An 18551-nucleotide genomic window follows, 5' to 3' on the forward strand; every position below is an offset into this window, starting at 1 on the left:
CTGAGCAAATCTCAACCTCTCAGCTTCAGTTTATTAATAGTAACATCTAATAATAATCCTGCTAGTTACCCTTATTTCCCCATTTATAGATGAGAAAACAGAGGCTCACAGAAGTTAGATATTTAGCCCAAGATTATACAGTTAAGAAATAGCAGTTGGTGGGGGTGCCTGGACGCTCAGTTGGTTGTGTGACCCACTCTTGATTTCAGCTCAGGTCATGATCTCAGCATTGTGGGATCAAGCCCCACATCAGGCTCTGTGCTCAGTGCAGAGTCTGCTTATCCCTCTCCCTCTGCACCTTCCCACCCCCCCACTGTGCTTTCTCTTTCTCTCCCTCTGTCTCTCTCTAAAAATAAATAAATTAAATTTTTAAGAAAAAGTTTTTTAAAAAAGTTTAAAAATAAAAAAGAAATAATAAGAAGAAATAGCAGTTGGGACGCAAATTCAAAGTCACAGAGAATGTTACGACCAGTAGATTTTGAAAATTATATATAATTATTATATATATATATTTCCAGTTTTCTCTCTGCTGTGTCTACTGGGATTTTCTTAGATTGAAACAGTTAGGGGCTAAGTGATAACCCCAACATATCCCTAGCCAGCCATGAAATGCGGAACCTACCACTGAGCCACAATTTTTTTATCTGGTAAAGGAAAAATGGACATTCTCCCCAGTGCTCGACTTAAAAACATGCGTCTGGGAAAGCTAGCTTTCTCTGTCTTCCTTTACCCTGACACATTCAGATTCTGGAATCACCTCTGACCAGGGCTGGCTTATGGAGAATGCTGAAGGAAATAGATCTTGATTACGGAACGTGTCAGTCCTTAATATTCTCTAAGTGCAGATTTTTCTAAACTTATATGATCATGGAACAGCATGTGTGTGTAGGGGGGCTGGGTGTATGGTTTTTCTCAGGGAACAGTTTTTCAGCATCATGGCACTGTAGGAAATGCTGTTGTCAATTCTCCTCTCTTCGTCTGGCATCAGTCTGAGGAGTCGGTGCCCCTCACTCGGGGCTGCTCTTGTAGAGGGGTCCCTGCAGTAGAGGGGCTGAGAAAAGACTTCTTGCTTGGCTCCCATTCTCTGTAGTTTCTGTTACTATCTCTTTTTGCCAAAGATTCACAGATCTATATGTGTGATCCGAGTTCTCATTGAGCTCCACGCAGGTACCTGCAATCCAGTACACAACATTCAGCTTAAGAAGCTGGGCATTCTCCTACTGAAACCTGCTCCTCCCCTATATTCATCATCTCAGGGAAAAGCACCACTAACCGCCCTGTTGCCCAAGTCAGGCATCCTCTTGGGCCACCCTCTGTCCCACATCATGGCATATTATCAATCACCAAGTCCTAGAAATTGTACCTTTGCCTCAATATTTCTCAAAAAGGGCAACTTCTCTCCAATTCCAGAGCCACACACTAATCTTTATCTCTCACCTGTTTCACTGCATCCCAGCCTCCTTCAAGATCAGCTTGGATGTTTTCTCACTCAGCACCGACAATGAAAGCCTTTTAAAAATGATAATTTAATCATGCCATTCCCCAGCTTACGACTCTTCCATGATTTCCCCTTAGGTTTTTGGTTTTGTTTTGTTTTGTTAAGTAAGTTCTACACTCAGTGCATAGGAAGTGGTCACCTTGTGCCGAAGACTCATAATTTCCACATGAAAGTTATGACTCTCTTGTTAGGATTCTATCTTCTTTGAGCTCAAGTGGGGATGGATACATGAGAACCCACCAAGATTGTATGACACTGTAGCACAGATGAAATGGGCTTTCTTGACCTCCTGCCTGAGCTTAGAGAGAGCAGGGTGACAGGTCTCTCTGCAAACACAGTTACTCTCTGTGTTGTCTGAAGCGGCTATGAATTCCTCTCCCAACCCCACATCCAGCCTTGACTGTGCATCTACTGCCCCTTCCATCCATCAGCAAAGGAATGCACTGTCCAAGGACAAGAATCAGGAACTTCTAGCTCATTGTGTAGCATTCCCTTCGCTTCTCTTCAGAAGGAATCTAAATCAGAGTGACAAGAGGCTCCTTTTGCAGGCCAATTCACTCCTAAGCCACAAAGAACAAATATGTCAGGGTAAGGCCATGCCAACATGGGGTATTGAGTGCCCCACAAAGACAGGCATCCTTGATAAGCCTGGGGATAATGTCATTGAGAAGTGTTGATTTGAGACCCAATTTACAGATGACAAGTCAGTTATAGATTTTTTTTAATGATTTTATTATTTATTTGACTGAGAGGAGAGAGAGAGTGTGAGCGCACAAGCAGGGGGAGTGGGAGAGAGAGAAGCAGGCTCCCGTGCTGAGCAGAGAGCCTGTTGTGGGGCTCAACCCCAGGCCTCTGGGATCATGACCTGAGCCGAAGGCAGACGCCTAACTGACTGAGCCACCCAGGTTGCCCCGAGATTTAGAGGCTTAAAAAATACAGTGCAGGTAACTGTGATACAAAATCATCTATAGAAGCTGGTCACCCCAGAAGCTGTGGCTTTCTCTAAATACTCCCTCCGTATTCTCCTCTCTGTCAGGGCACACTAACTGTCCTTGGCCTTACAGGGCATAAATTAATCCAACTGTGAGCTCCCTGTTTTGGTGTATCTTTCCAGCAGGGGAAGTAAGGGAAGCTAAATTGAAAAGGTCTAGTTAAAAAAAAAGTTGTGCGTGTGTGTGTGTATGTGTGAGTGTACATATATAGCAGCAAAATTCTTCATTCAAATAAAGCTTAAAACAGAACAACCATAACTCATATTGAAGAAAGCAAAACTGCTCAGAGAACAGAGGGGTGGGGCTCATCCTTCCCCCACTTTAGTGGCTTCTTGTCTTCTTTGCCCGACCCTAAGGATCGAAAAGCATTCGTCCAGAGGGCCTGGCTCCTGGTTCCCTTACCAGTGTTGGGGTTTGTTTTCAGTTGTGGGCCCAGGGCTGTGGCCCCTCCAGTCCTGCAGCCCTCACTATCTTGGAGAAAATGTCATTGCCATAGCTCAATGGAAATAGGAAGCCGGTTCCGTACCTCACAGCTCCTCTTCCCCATTTGGGAGGCTGGAGTTGTGGCTTCCTGCAGAAAGGATAATGGGGAAATGTTTTTGTTCAGCTGACAGCAATTGTACTGGCCACAAACACCCTGAGGCTACCTTACCAGTTTTGAGGCTGTGAACTCATGTGGGAATTGGGGCTAGTGCAGGATGTCACCAGCTCTGTGCACCGTGATACATTATACTCTCTCCTAGCCAAGTCTAGCAAAATGGTAATCCTACAGGCAATTCTAGTGTACCCCAGGGGGAGCTCCTTCTGGTCCCTGGGCAAGGAGAATAACCAAAGATGGCAGGTGGTGTGATATAGGGGACTGAGGCCTGGACTCAGAAACAGAAGTGATGGATTCTAGTCTTTGTTCTATAATTACCCCGGGAAAGTCCACTTAATCCCCTAAGGGCTCACTTCCCTGTCTGTGAAAGAAAATAGATGAGGCAATCCACATGTTCTCTCTGGGCCTTAAACATTCTGAACATTTATTACTTTAGAATATTGAAAATGAATTCCTAAAATGTTGTTATTTGGTTAGCATCTGGGGCTGAAAGTGGAGCCTTCTAGTTTTTATCTAGCCTTCATGTTCTTATTTAGCAGAAGAATGGAATAAGCATGGCATTTCCCCCTTTACCAGAGAAAGGCTAAGTTCACTGAGTTCAGGTAACTTGCCCAAAGCACACTGCTAGAAAGTGGCAGAGCCCGAATGAAAAACTTACCCATGACACCAAAGCCTTTCCAGCTATCCAGCTTCCCCCAGAGCTAATCTGATGGTCTAATACTTGCCTCACCTGTGGATCATTGAAAGTTTGCAATGTTTACTTTCACCAGGAATACTGTAAGGTGATCTCTCAATACTTTTCAGGTTTATATTAAGAGGAGCAAGAAGAGGGCAATTCTCCCTTCATAAAGCAAAGCCTGAGAATGTTTTCAGACATCCAGCATAGACTCCTATGTGCCATTTCCCAGCCAGGGTTTTGAGTAACCTCCATGAATGGTGAACATAATCTCTTTGCTTAAGTCTGAAAAAAAAAAAAAAGCTTTAAGAGAAAGGTTTAGGCTAGACCTATTTGTATCCTCAGAAGTGGGGGAGCATAATCTGAGGGGCCAGAGGCAGGCAGCATTTGAATGTATGTTGCTGACCTCAGATTCTCTACTCTGAAGTCAACTCAGCTCTTTAGAGTTGAATAGAGCAAAGAACAAACCCATGCCTGCCACACCCTATGTTCTAAGTACTGGAGAGCACAAGCCAGCAGGAAGGGGAGTAAGTGTGGGCAAGAGCCTAGCAGAGGGCCTGGCAGGAGGAGGGTGGCACTGGAAGACAAAGCCCCAGTTCCCAGCTAAGCCTGCTGCAGGGCAGCACGGGAGATGGAGCCCTGCGGATATTGCTATGGGTCCTTTGCCTAGCTGCATCTCCCCAAACCTTCACTTCCCACTGAGAAGTTCTAGTGTACAAGGGATTAGAAAATACTCTGCCTCTGTAATATCATTTGCAAATATCTTCTCCCATTCTGTGGCTTGCCTCTTAGTTTTGTTGACTGTTTCCTTTGCCATGCAGAAGCTTTTTATCTTGATGAAGTCGCAATAGTTCATTTTTGCTTTTGTTTCCCTTGTCTTTGGAGACATGTTTTGGAAGAAGTTGCTGTGGCCAAGGTCAAAGAGGTTGCTGCCTATGTTCTCCTCTCAGATATTGATGGATTCCTGTCTCACATTGAGGTCTTTCATCCATTTTGAGTTTATCTTTGTGTATGGTGTAAGGGAATGGTCCAGTTTCATTCTTCTATATGTAGCTGTCCAATTTTCCCACACCATTTATTGAAGAGACTGTCTTTTTTCCATTGGATATTTTTTCCTGCTTTGTCAAAGATTAGTTGACCATAGAGTTGAGGGTCAATTTCTGGGCTTTCTATTCTGTTCCATTGATCTATGTGTCTGTTTTTGTGCCAGTACCATGCTGTCTTGGTGATCGCAGCTTTGTAACATAGTTTGAAGTCAGGCAACGTGATGCCCCCAGCTTTGTTTTTCTTTTTCATCACTCCCTTGGTGATTCGGGGTCTTTTCTGGTTCCAGACCTAAGATCTATAAAGAACTTGTCAATCAACACTCAAAAAACAATAGTCCAGTCAAAAATTGGGCAGAAGGCGTGAACAGACACTTCTCCAAATTAGACATACAAATGCCTAACAGACACATGAAAAAATGTTCAACATCACTAGGCATCAGGGAAATACAAATCAAAACCTCAATGAAATACCACTTTACACCAGTTAGAATGGCAAAAATTAACAAAATAGGAAACAACAAATGTTGGTGAGGATGTGAAGAAAGGAAACCCTCTTATACCACTTGTGGGAATGCAAGCTGGTACAGCCACTCTGGAAAACAGTATGGAGGTTCCTCAAGATGTTAAAAATAGAGATACCTTATGACTCAGCAATTGCACTACTAGGTATTTACCCCCAAGATACAGATGTAGTGAAAAGAAGGGGCACATGCACCCCAATGTTCATAGCAGCAATGTCCACAATAGCCAAACTGTGGAAGGAGCTGAGATGCCCTTCAACAGATGAATGGATAAAGAAGCTGTGGTACATATATACAATAGAATATTATTCAGCCATCAGAAAGGATGAATACCTACTATTTGCATCAACATGGATGGAACTGGAGGGGATTATGCTAAGTGAAGTAAGTCAAGCAGAGAAAGACAATTATCATCTGGTCTCACTCATATGTGGAACATAAGCAATAGCACAGAGGACCATAGGGGAAGGGAGGGAAATCTGAAGGGAGAGAAATCAGAGAGGGAGATGAACCATGAGAGACTCTGGATTCTGGGAAACAAACTGAGGGTTTCAGAGGGGAGGGGGGTGGGGAGGGGGTAACAGGGTGATGTGTCTAAAGGAGGGCACCTGCTGTGATGAGCACTGGGTGTTATACATAACTAATGAATCATTGAACACTACATCAAAAGCTAATGATGTACTATACAGTGACTAACAACATAATAAAAAAATTAATTAAAAAAAAAAGAAAATGCTCTGCCTCAACCAAGTCTACTTCAGAGAAGGAAACCGAAGCTCCAAATTCTTGATGGATAACTGATATCTTAGAATTAGAGCTATTATTATTTTAAAATAGGTTTATTTTTGGAGTAGTTTAAAGTTCTTGGCAAAATTGAGCAGAAAACAGAGAGCTCATATATCCCCTGGCCTCTGTGAGAATTTAAAGAAACCTTGTTTAGAATGGAGTCAGGAGCAACATCCGCAATAGCCAAACTGTGGAAAGAGCCAAGATGCCCTTCAACAGATGAATAGATAAAGAAGATGTGGTCCATATATACAATGCAATATTACTCAGCCATCAGAAAGGATGAATACCCAACTTTTACATCAACATGGATGGGACTGGAGATTATGCTAAGTGAAATAAGTCAAGCAGAGAAAGTCAATTATCATATGGTTTCACTTATTTGTGGAACATAGGAACAGCATGGAGGGCATTAGGAGAAGGAAGGGATGAATGAAGGCGGGAAATCGGAGGGAGAAATGAACCATGAGATACTATGGACTCTGAGAAACAAACAGGGTTTTAGAGAGGAGGGGCGTGGGGGGATTTGTTAGCCCAGTGATGGGTATTAATGAGGGCATGTACTGCATGGAGCCCTGGGTGTTATAAGAAAACAGTGGATTGTGGATCACCACATCAAAAACTAATGATGTATTGTATGGTGACTAACAACAACAACAACAACGACAACATAATAAATAGTAAAAAAACAAATAAATAAAATAAATCGTCTCTGGCAAAAAAAAAAAAAAAAAAAGAATGGAGTCAGGAGGCCAGCAGGGGGAGCTCTCACACTCTACCACTAATTGTCAATTGCGACCCCAATAGGAAGAGTTGGGTACTGCGTTTGGATACTTTTTCACGATTCCCGCTCAGGAAAGAAAAAAGGCTCTCCCCTCGCCTGGCAACACCCTGACGATGAAAGCCTGTTACAACTCAGCCAAGGATAAGTCACTACACTTCCAACTCCCAGTCTACCCCAATGGATTTTTTGTTTGGAAAAGCCTTCCCGACTTCCCACTTTCCTCTATAAAAGAGCCTTCCTCTCCTGTGTCCTCTGGACTTGCCTATGATTTTGCTGTATCCTGTTCGTGGGGGCTTGCAATTCTCGGCTAGTCTCAAACCCATTTTTGTTGGCAAGATAACTGGCAGTTTTATATTTAAGGTTAACATTACTTGGTGATCTGAAGTGGGATCCAGAGGAGACCCCCAACTCTGAGGCTGGTGTGTGAACAGGTGCCTGTACCCACAGATCCAGCTGAGCTCCCTGCTTTCTTGCCCACCCGTGAGTTCGAGGGTAAGTTTTCTCCTAGATTTCAACTTCCTTCTCTTTTGTGTTTGAGCTCTCCAGGCCTGTCATGAGCATGCTATGAAGGCACACACACGAGTTGTGTCTTTCCACATGTCATCTTTATTCAATCGTAATACAAGGTTAACATGACTGTAAAGCAGGTTCAGGAGTCCAAACTCAATGACATCACATTAGGCATTTAACTTGGCTTCTTGATACATGCTACGAAAAACAAAGCCCAATACAAAGTCACACAACAAACAAGATCCAATAAGGGGTAAGAGTTAACAAACCAAATGTGGAGTCAGTCCCAGAGCGGGCAGTTGAGATGGGTCCGGGGCAACTCTTGGCACTTACAGCTTCTTATGTTCAGGCAGTGGAGGATCGGCTATGATCAGACACCAATCCGGCAGAGCCCTTTGGCGGCAGTTGCCTTTCTGATGTGGGCACATGTGGAAGAGTCAGCATCTGGAGAGTCTGACCGTTTGCTGCATAAGTCCTCCCTTTTTAAAGGGGTCTAATCAGTCTTGGGGCTTTGCAGGTTTCTTCCCGTTCTAGTGATTATCAACTCTCAGTTCTTCCAGGCTCTCTTGGCTCTGCTGGTTATCAGGTCTGGATGCCGTCAGCCAGTGCTGGTTTTGGTGATACCTGGTCTTAGCAGCAATACCCCTGGCTGCTTATGTCACTGCTTGTCATGAGTCACTGCTTGACAGGGGTGAATCCATCTTGCTTTCTTCATTGCACCGGTGATTCCCCATGACTAATCTGTCAGGGTCATTCAGGAATCAAATATATCTTTACCCAGGCCAGCATGTGGTTTTATTGGTCTAACTTGGATGAAGGCAAATCTAAGTCACCCAATCATGGTTCCAATCAAACAAAATCAAATCACTCTCAAATCATATGAAATGTCAACTGACATCATAAAATGAAAATCACACCAAATAAAACAAGTTAGATTGAATTAAATGAAGGTAAATCACTTTAGAGTAAAGCAAAATTAATCATTAAATCAAATATCAATCAAATCAGGTTATAAAGTCAAATCAGAATCAAAACTCCAACCCAAAGTCACATTTAATAAGAAGTCAAGTAAAAAAAAAGCCAATCTAAATCTGAATTTAATTACCATAAGTTAAGTAATCAACAAAGCAATCAAATCAAATGAAAATCATTTTATTAAGTACAGGTAGTTAGAAGTCCAAAATTTCATATGGAATCTTCAACGTAGGCTCACGTGCATACAGAAAAGAATGGCAAGGGTGTGGTTAATCATAGTAATTTCTCTAACTTTCCCTTCTTAAGCCTGAGGGTGCATAACATTCTAATAGCATGTTTAATAAGATATGGAGCATTGGGGCACCTGGGTGGCTCAGTCATTAAGCATCTGCCTTCGGCTCAGGTCATGGTCCCAGGGTCCTGGGGTTGAGCCACACATCGGGCTCCCTGCTCAGTGGGAAGTCTGCTTCTTCCTCTCCCACTACCTCTGCTTGTGTTCCCTCTCTTGCTGTCTCTCTCTGTCAAATAAATAAATAAATAAAAGATACGGAGCATAAATAATAGCTAAAAGCAATAGAAGGATTTCCTTAATGGATTCCCAAATGTGAGTAGAGAAATAATTCCATCCCATCTTTAAGTATTTTAAAGGGTTGTAGTTAGACCATTAGCCAGAGCAAAACATATGTTTAAAAGGTTTTGTTAGAGGGCGCCTGGGTGGCTCAGTCGGTTAAGCGACTGCCTTCAGGTCAGGTCATGATCCTGGAGTCCCGGGATCGAGTCCCACATCGGGCTCCCTGCTCGGCAGAGAGTCTGCTTCTCCCTCTGACCCTCTTCCCTCTCGTGCTCTCTATCTCTCATTCTCTCTCTCAAATAAATAAATAAAATCTTTAAAAAAAAAAGGTTTTGTTAGCAATTCTAGAAAGGAACATTTCTTATGTAAATTTTGTATATCTGTTTACTGCAGCTAGGTTGGTGTTGATGAGTGCCAAGGCCCCATGAGTAGCCCATGCAGCCCGTTCAAAGTGTGGGTTAGCTTGAGGGTTAAGGGTTCATGGGCTGCTTTGAGCCCTTCTAAGCTTTCATCTAAAAGTTTTTCAGTTCTGTAAGTTTTTACCCAAGGTGGTTCTGTTATTTAAGTATGATAGGATGTTGGAAAATCTTTATATGAATATTCTGAGATAAAAGTACCCATCTTGATAACATTATTAACTATCACATTAATAGCATACAATATATTGATGCACTTACTGTCCGTGGTGATGGACATCCTTCATCCTAGTGATTAAACCCATGACCTCTGAGAAGTTCTTAGCATAAATTATCCAGTTAAAATGTCCCATGTCTAAGAATAAGTTTTCCATGGATGTTCTTGTTAAAGGATAAAGATTGGCATTGATTTCTAATTCATGGCTGGCATAATAAATGTCATTAGACAACTGAAATACCACCTCTTTGGGTAGCAAATACCCATCAATCCATAAGGGAGTATGGGTTGCCAAAAGAGCTGTGTATGTGTCATATGCTAATAGACTTTGACCCCTCCTAAGTCTTAACAATGAAAGTTTACATTGTCCTGTATTGTCAATATCCGATGGTCTGGAGGGGTCTCACTGTAAGAGAAACTCTGTCCAGTCCAAAGAATACATTTTGTTATAATGTTTCTGATATCATTCCATGATCTCTCCAGTAGGTTATTGATTCTGTAGCAACAATTTTCAAAGTGTTCCCTTATGTAGAAATTTCTAAGATTGAGTATATTCTGTTGGAAGGCCTGGACCTTATGGTCAATGTCACAGTTAAAGTCCAGTTGGTAGGCATAGTAACCATGCATAGCTGAGACAATAGGATGTTGTTCTCTGAACACTGGGAAGATTTTGGAACCTAAATTTCCTACTGCATTAAGTAGGGGGTTCTCATGGTTTTTTTTAAATGCAAATAGCTCCTGTTTAATGGCCTGGATTTCTGTTTCTTGAATTCTGTAAATAATTTAGAGATGATGCCTAGACCTACCAGGATTGTAGGGGTATTCTAAATCTAATTCTGTCAATGGGTGGTAAGTCGGGCAATTCCTGGGTGGCTGTTCCCAGCTCTGTTGCATAAATCTTACATTCAGATTGTATATGGAGCAAATTGAATTGTTCCTTTTAGAAGATTATTTGAATGCTCTATGGCATAGGTTTGTATGCAATTCTCATAGGGTTAAATAATATAGGTTCAAACATATTTGGTTTGAGAATTTTTGGTGTTGGTTTGGTAACGCCATGTGTCTCTTATGGTTTCCAATGGAAATTTCTCGTACGGTGTGTAGTATTCCAACATCCTCTTTAAGTAATACATGGGCCTGCACTATTGGGTGATACATCCCATTGGTCAAAGGTAACTCCTTTAGCTGTGTAAATTGGTACTGATGAATCAGTTCTGGTTATATTCTCATATATAGGGTGCTGTGCTGACCATGTGTGTTCTACCTTTTGGGCATCTGACTGTTGGATCAATGAAAAGACATTTTGCATACCTGGATCAATCTTTGTCACTAGGTCTGCATTAAAATCAATTCCTAATGTTTCCCACCATGCTCATGATCTTCCTTGTATAATTAAGGTTTTATTAACCAAAGGATAGTAAAAATATTTTGAATCTAATCATTCTAATGGACATACCAGTATGATCACTTCCTTTGTTATGTTATATAGGTTGACTTTAGATTTTGATATTAAGAGCATTATAGTGTTGGCAATTGAGTTACGTCTTATACTACGTAGGTGTGAAAAGCCCTAGGTGGCAGGACTCATAGGTGTAAGGCTATTAAAATTATCTAGAGTATGATCACAGGAAAAGACTGTATTATCCCATTTACCTCTCATGTGCTGAAACTCATTTAGGTGTTATTGTATAGATGTCATAGACTGTTTTGGGAACTGTTTTTTTTTAATTTTTTATTGTTATGTTAATCACCATATATTACATCATTAGTTTTTGATGTAGTGTTCCATGATTCATTGTTTGTGCATAACACCCAGTGCTCCATGCAGAATGTGCCCTCTTTAATACCCATCACCAGGCTAACCCATCCCCCTACCCTCCTCCCCTCTAGAACCCTCAGTTTGTTTTTCAGAGTCCATCGTCTCTCATGGTTCGTCTCGCCCTCTGACTTACTCCCCTTCATTCTTCCCCTCCTGCTATCTTCTTTTTCTTTTTTCTTAACATATGTTGCATTATTTGTTTCAGAAGTACAGATCTGTGATTCAACAGTCTTGCACAATTCACAGCGCTCACCATAGCACATACCCTACCCAATGTCTATCACCCAGCCACCCCATCCCTCCCACCCCCCACCACTCCAGCAACACTCAGTTTGTTTCCTGAGATTAAGAATTCCTCATATCAGTGAGGTCATATGATACATGTCTTTCTCTGATTGACTTATTTCACTCAGCATAACACCCTCCAGTTCCATCCACGTCGTTGCAAATGGCAAGATCTCATTCCTTTTGATGGCTGCATAATATTCCATTGTGTATATATACCACCTCTTCTTTATCCGTTCATCTGTCGATGGACATCTTGGTTCTTTCCACAGTTTGGCTATTGTGGACATTGCTGCTATAAACATTGGGGTGCACCTACCCCTTCGGATCCCTACATTTGTATCTTTGTGGTAAATACCCAGTAGTGCAATTGCTGGATCGTATGGTAGCTCTATTTTCAACTGTTTGAGGAACCTCCATACTGTTTTCCAGAGGGGTTGCACCAGCTTGCATTCCCACCAACAGTGTAGGAGGGTTCTCCTTTCTCCACATCCCCGCCAACATCCGTCATTTCCTGACTTGTTAATTTTAGCCATTCTGACTGCTGTGAGGTGGTATCTCATGGAGGTTTTGATTTGGATTTCCCTAATGCTGAGTGATGTTGAGCACTTTTTCGGGTGTCTGTTGGTCATTTGGATGTCTTCTTTGGAAAAATGTCTGTTCATGTCTTCTGCCCATTTCTTGATTGGATTATTTGTTCTTTGGGTGTTGACTTGGATAAGTTCTTTATAGATTTTGGATACTAGCCCTTTATCTGATATGTCATTTGCAAATATTTTCTCCCATTCTGTCGGTTGTCTTTTGGTTTTGTGGACTGTTTCTTTTGCTGTGCAAAAACTTTTTATCTCGATGAAATCCCAATAGTTCATTTTTGCCCTTGCTTCCCTTGCCTTTGGTGATGTTTCTAGGAAGAAGTTGCTGCGGCTGAGGTCGAAGAGGTTGCTACCTGTGTTCTCCTTTAGGATTTTGATGGACTCCTGTCTCACGTTTAGGTCTTTCAACCATTTGGAGTCTATTTTTGTGTGTGGTGTAAGGAAACGGTCCAGTTTCATTCTTCTGATTGTAGGGCTGTCTAATTTTCCCAACACCATTTGTTGAAGAGACTGTCTTTTTGCCATTGGACTTTCTTTCCTGCTTTGTCAAAGGTAAGTTGACCATAGAGTTGAGGGTCCATTTCTGGGCTCTCTATTCTGTTCCATTGATCGATGTGTCTGTTTTTGTGCCAGTACCATACTGTCTTGATGATGACAGCTTTGTAATAGAGCTGGAAGTCCGGAATTGTGATGCCGCCAGCTTTGCTTTTCTTTTTCAACATTCCTCTGGCTATTTGAGGTCTCTTCTGGTTCCATACAAATTTTAGGATTATTTGTTCCATTTCTTTGAAAAAAGTGGATGGTATTTTGATGGGGATTGCATTGAATGTGTAGATTGCTCTAGGTAGCATTAACATCTTCACAATGTTTGTTCTTCCAATCCATGAGCATGGAACGTTTTTCCATTTCTTTGTGTCTTCCTCAATTTCTTTCATGAGTATTTTGTAGTTTACTGAGTACAGATCCTTTGCCTCTTTGGTTAAATTTATTCCTAGGTATCTTACGGTTTTGGGTGCAATTGTAAATGGGATTGACTCCTTGATTTGTCTCTCTTCTGTCTTGTTGTTGGTGTATAGGAATGCTACTGATTTCTGTGCATTGATTTTATATCCTGCTACATTACTGAATTCCTGTATGAGTTCTAGCAGTTTTGGGGTGGAATCTTTTGGGTTTTCCACATACGATATCATATCATCTGCAAAGAGTGAGAGTTTGACTTCCTCTTTGCCGATTTGGATGCCTTTGATTTCTTTTTGTTGTCTGATTGCTGTGGCTAGGACTTCTAATACTATGTTGAATAGCAGTGGTGATAGTAGACAGCCCTGCCGCATTCCTGACCTTAGGGGAAAAGCTCTCAGCTTTTCCCCATTGAGAATGATATTCACTGTAGGTTTTTCATAGATGGCTTTTATGATATTGAGGTATGAACCCTCTATCCCTATGCTCTGAAGAGTTTTGATCAAGAAAGGATGTTGTACTTTGTCAAATGCTTTTTCTGCATCTATTGAGAGGATCATATGATTCTTGTTCTTTCTTTTGTGAATGTATTGTATCACGTTGATTGATTTGCGGATGTTGAATCAGCCTCGCAGCCCAGGGATAAATCCCACTTGGTCATGGTGAATAATCCTTTTAATGTACTGTTGGATCCTATTGGCTAGTATTTTGGTGAGAATTTTAGCATCCATGTTCATCAAGGATATTGGTCAGTAATTCTCCTTTTTGATGGGGTCTTTTTCTGGTTTTGGGATCAAGGTAATGCTGGCCTCATAAAATGAGTTTGGAAGTTTTCCTTCCATTTCTATTTTTTGGAACAGTTTCAGGAGAATAGGTATTAATTCTTCTTTAAATGTCTGATAGAATTCCCCTGGGAAGCCATCTGGCCCTGGGCTTTTGTTTGTTGGGAGATTTTTGATGACTGCTTCAATTTCCTTAGTGGCTATAGGTCTGTTCAGGTTTTCTATTTCTTCCTGGTTCAATTTGGGTAGCTAATACATCTCTAGGAATGCACCCATTTCTTCCAGGTTATCTAATTTGCTGGCATAGAGTTGCTCATAATATGTTCTTATAATTGTTTGTATTTCTTTGGTGTTGGTTGTGATCTCTCCCTTTCATTCATGATTTTGTTGATTTGGGTCATTTCTCTTTTCTTTTTGATAAGTCTGGCCAGGGGTTTATCAATCTTGTTAATTCTTTCAAAGAACCAGCTCCTAGTTTCATTGATCTGTTCTACTGTTCTTTTGGTTTCTAGTTCATTGATTTCTGCACTGATCTTTATTATTTCTCTTCTCCTGCTGGGTTTAGGCTTTATTTGCTGTTCTTTCTCCAGCTCCTTTAGGTGTAGGGTTAGGTTGTGTATTTGAGACCTTTCTTGTTTCTTGAGAAAGGCTTGTATTGCTCTATACTTTCCTGTCAGGACTGCCTTTGCTGTATCCCAAAGATTTTGAACAGTTGTGTTTTCATTTTCATTGGTTTCCATGAATTTTTTTAATTCTTCTTTAATTTCCTGGTTGACCCATTCATTCTGTAGTAGGATGCTCTTTAGACTCCATGTATTTGAGTTCTTTCCGACTTTCCTTTTGTGATTGAGTTCTAGTTTCAAAGCATTGTGGTCTGAAAATATGCAGGGAATAATCCCAGTCTTTTGGTACCAGTTGAGACCTGATTTGTGACCTAGGATGTGATCAATTCTGGAGAATGTTCCATGGGCACTAGAGAAGAATGTGTATTCTGTTGCTTTGGGATGGAATGTGAATATGTCTGTGAAGTCCATTTGGTCCAGTGTGTCATTTAAAGTCTTTATTTCCTTGTTGATCTATTGCTTAGATGATCTGTCCATTTCAGTCAGGGGGGTGTTAAAGCCCCCCACTATTATTGTATTGTTGCCAATGTGTTTCTTCACTTTTGTTATTAATTGCCTTATATAATTGGCTGCTCCCATGTTAGGGGCATAGATATTTACAATTGTTAGATCTTCCGGTTGGATAGACCCTTTAAGTGGGATATAGTGTCCTTCCTCATCCCTTATTACAGTCTTTGATTTAAAATCTAATTTGTCTGATATAAGGATTGACACCCCAGCTTTCTTTTGGTGTCCATTAGCATGGTCAATGGTTTTCCACCCCCTCACTTTCAATCTGGGGGTGTCTTTGGGTCTAAAATGAGTCTCCTGCAGACAGCATATCGATGGGTCTTATCTTTTAATCCTATCTGATAGCCTGTGTCTTTTGATTGGGGCATTTAGCCCATTTACATTCAGGGTAACTATTGAAAGGTATGAATTTAGTGCCATTGTATTGCCTGTAAGGTGACTGTTACTGTATATTGTCTGTATTCCTTTCTGATCTATGCTGCTTTTGGGCTCTCTCTTTGCTTAGAGGACCCCTTTCAATATTTCTTTCAGGGCTGGTTTCGTGTTTGCAAATTCTTTTAGTTTTTGTTTGTTCTGGAAGCTTTTTATCTCTCCTTCTATTTTCAATGAGAGCCTAGCTGGACATAGTATTCTTGGCTGCATATTTTTCTCGTTTAGTGCTCTGAAGATATCTTGCCAGTCCTTTCTGGCCTGCCAGGTCTCTGTGGATAGGTCTGTTGCCAATCTAATATTTCTACCATTGTAGGTTACATATCTCTTCTCCTGAGCTGCTTTCAGGATTTTCTCTTTGTCTCTGAGACTCGTAAGTTTTCCTATTAGATGTCGGGGTGTTGACCTATTATTATTGATTTTGAGAGGGGTTCTCTGTGCCTCCTGGATTTTGATGCTTGTTTCCTTCCTCACATTAGGGAATTTCTCTGCTATTATTTGCTCCAATATACCTTCTGCCCCTCTTTCTTCTTCTTCTGGGATCCCAATTATTCTAATGTTGTTTCGTCTTATCGTATCACTTATCTCTCGAATTCTGCCCTCATGATCCTGTAGTTGTTTATCTCTCTTTTTCTCAGCCTCTTTATTTTCCATCGTTTGGTCTTCTATATCGCTGATTCTCTCTTCTGCCTCATTTATCCTAGCAGTTTGTGCCCCCATTTTTGATTGTACCTCATCAATAGCCTTTTTGATTTCGACTTGGTTAGATTTTAGTTCTTTTATTTCTCCAGAAAGGGTTTCTCTAATAACTTCCACGCTTTTTTCAAGCCCAGCTAGTATCTTTAAAGTTATGATTCTGAACTCTAGGTCCGACATCGTACTAATGTCCGTATTGAGTAGGTCCCTGGCTGACGGTACTACCTCTTGTTCTTTTTGCTGAGGTGATTTTTTTTGTCTTGTCATTTTGTCCAGAGGAGAATAGATGAATGAGAGAACAAAATGCTAACAGGTTAACAACGTCCCTAGCAAATATACTCTATACAAATCAGAAAAGACCTGAAACCAGGGGAAAAGAAAGGGAAAGAGAGAAAACAGAAAGAGAAAAAAAAGGAAAAAAAGATAAAAACAAAAACAGAACAATACAAAAAAGCAGAATATGATCAAATATGATCAGGCTAGTGCATAGATCAGTGCCACACACTAGATTTTGGGCGTATTTTGGTCTGTTAGAAAAAAGTGCCTCCTAAAATTTTAAAGGAAGAAAGACATATATGTACAAAATAAGGGTTGATACAATGAAGGGATGGAAGATGACTGTAAAGATGAAAATTATAAAAGATTTTATAAAAGGAATTGATAAGATAAGAAGTTATTTGAAAAAAGAAAGAAGATTTAAAAAAAAAAGAAAAGAAAAAGGGAGAGAATGTGATCAGGCAGGAGACTAGAACAAAGCCATACACTAGTGATTTAGGGTATATTTTGATCGGTTAGAAGAAACTGTATCTGAAAATTTTAAAGAGAGAACAACTTATATATATGCCAAAAATAAGGGTAACGTATGTAGGGATAAAATATGACTCTAAAAATGAAAAATAAAAAATGTTTTTTTAAAAAAGGGATTGATAAGATGTTGGTTGAAAAAGGGAAAAAGAAAAATTAAAAAAAAAAGTTAAAAAAATTAACTTTGATGAACTAATGAATCATGGTAAAAAAAAGCCATGAATTCTATGTGCAGTATTCCCCTAGCGCTGGAGTTCTCCCGTTCTCCTTGATCGGTAAACTTGGTCTTGGCTTGCTGGCTGTTCGTGCTGATCTTCTCGGGGAGGGGCCTGTTGCCCTGGTTTCCAAATGTCTTTGCCGGAGGCTGAATTGCCCCGCCTTTGTCCGTCCGGGCTAAGCAAGCTGCTCGGGTTTGATCTCAGGAGCTTTTGTTCCTGCAAGCTCTCGGTACAGCTTTGGAGGACCAGGGCGAAAATGGTGGCCTCCCAATCTCCACCCGGAGGAGCTGAGAACTCGGGGCCTCGCTCCTCAGTGCGACCCCAGAGAAAAGCAGTCACTCCCGTGTCCCCGGTCTCCGGCCACACTCTGTGCTCACCTGGCCTCTGACTGAGCATTTGTAACTCTGGCACCCGACCCCGTGTGGAGTCTCCAAACCCAGCAGATCCCTGCGGTGCATTCCCGTGCCGCTCCTCCCGCGGGAGAAAGGGGAGTCTCCCCAGTTCTGCCGCTTGTTGGGTCCCTGCAGGAGGAGCAGTGGCCCAACTGGGCCGCGGATCACAGTTTATGGCAACCCCGAGCTGAGACCCCGCGCCTCGGCTCTGTCTCTGCAGCCAGCTTCCCCGCTCTGATACCTGGGAGCTCTGCCGCACTCAGGCACCCCCGGTCTTTCTGTGACCTCGAGGGTCCTGAGACCACACTGTCCCGGGAGGATTCCACCCCATGCTTAGCCACTGCAGTGACGTCCCTCAGCGGAACTGACTTCCAGAAGTTCCGATTTTGTGCTCCGCGGCTCTATCACTTGCCAGAAGCAGCCAACGGAGGCCGCCTCCCCCGCTGTCTATCCTCCCGACTATCGCCTCAGATTCACTTCTCCACACGTCCTACCTTCCAGTAAGTGGTCGCTTCTCTGTTCAGAGAGTTGTTGCTACTCTCCTCTTCGATCTCCTGTTGAGTTCGTAGGTGTTCAGAATGGTTTGATCCCTATTCAGCTGAATTCCTGAGACCAGAGGAAATCTAGGTCTCCTACTCCTCCGCCATCTTGCTCCGGGAACTGCTTTGCCTTAACTACAGGGTGACCATATTTCCAACAATTAGTTATATCAGTTGGTAGTTTTTAAGTTGTGATGTTAGATTGCAGTAGGGAACTCATAACAGGTAATCCCTAAAGCCATAAACATTATCTCTAGAAATATTCCACTATGTAATATTGCATTCAATTTTTGATAAGCCTGGATCATATCCAA

The sequence above is a fragment of the Callorhinus ursinus genome, unplaced genomic scaffold, assembly GCF_003265705.2.
Source record: "Callorhinus ursinus isolate GAN/ISIS: 27379988/994484 unplaced genomic scaffold, GSC_fseal_2.0 scaffold9, whole genome shotgun sequence".
In the NCBI taxonomy this organism is placed as follows: Eukaryota; Metazoa; Chordata; class Mammalia; order Carnivora; family Otariidae; genus Callorhinus; species Callorhinus ursinus.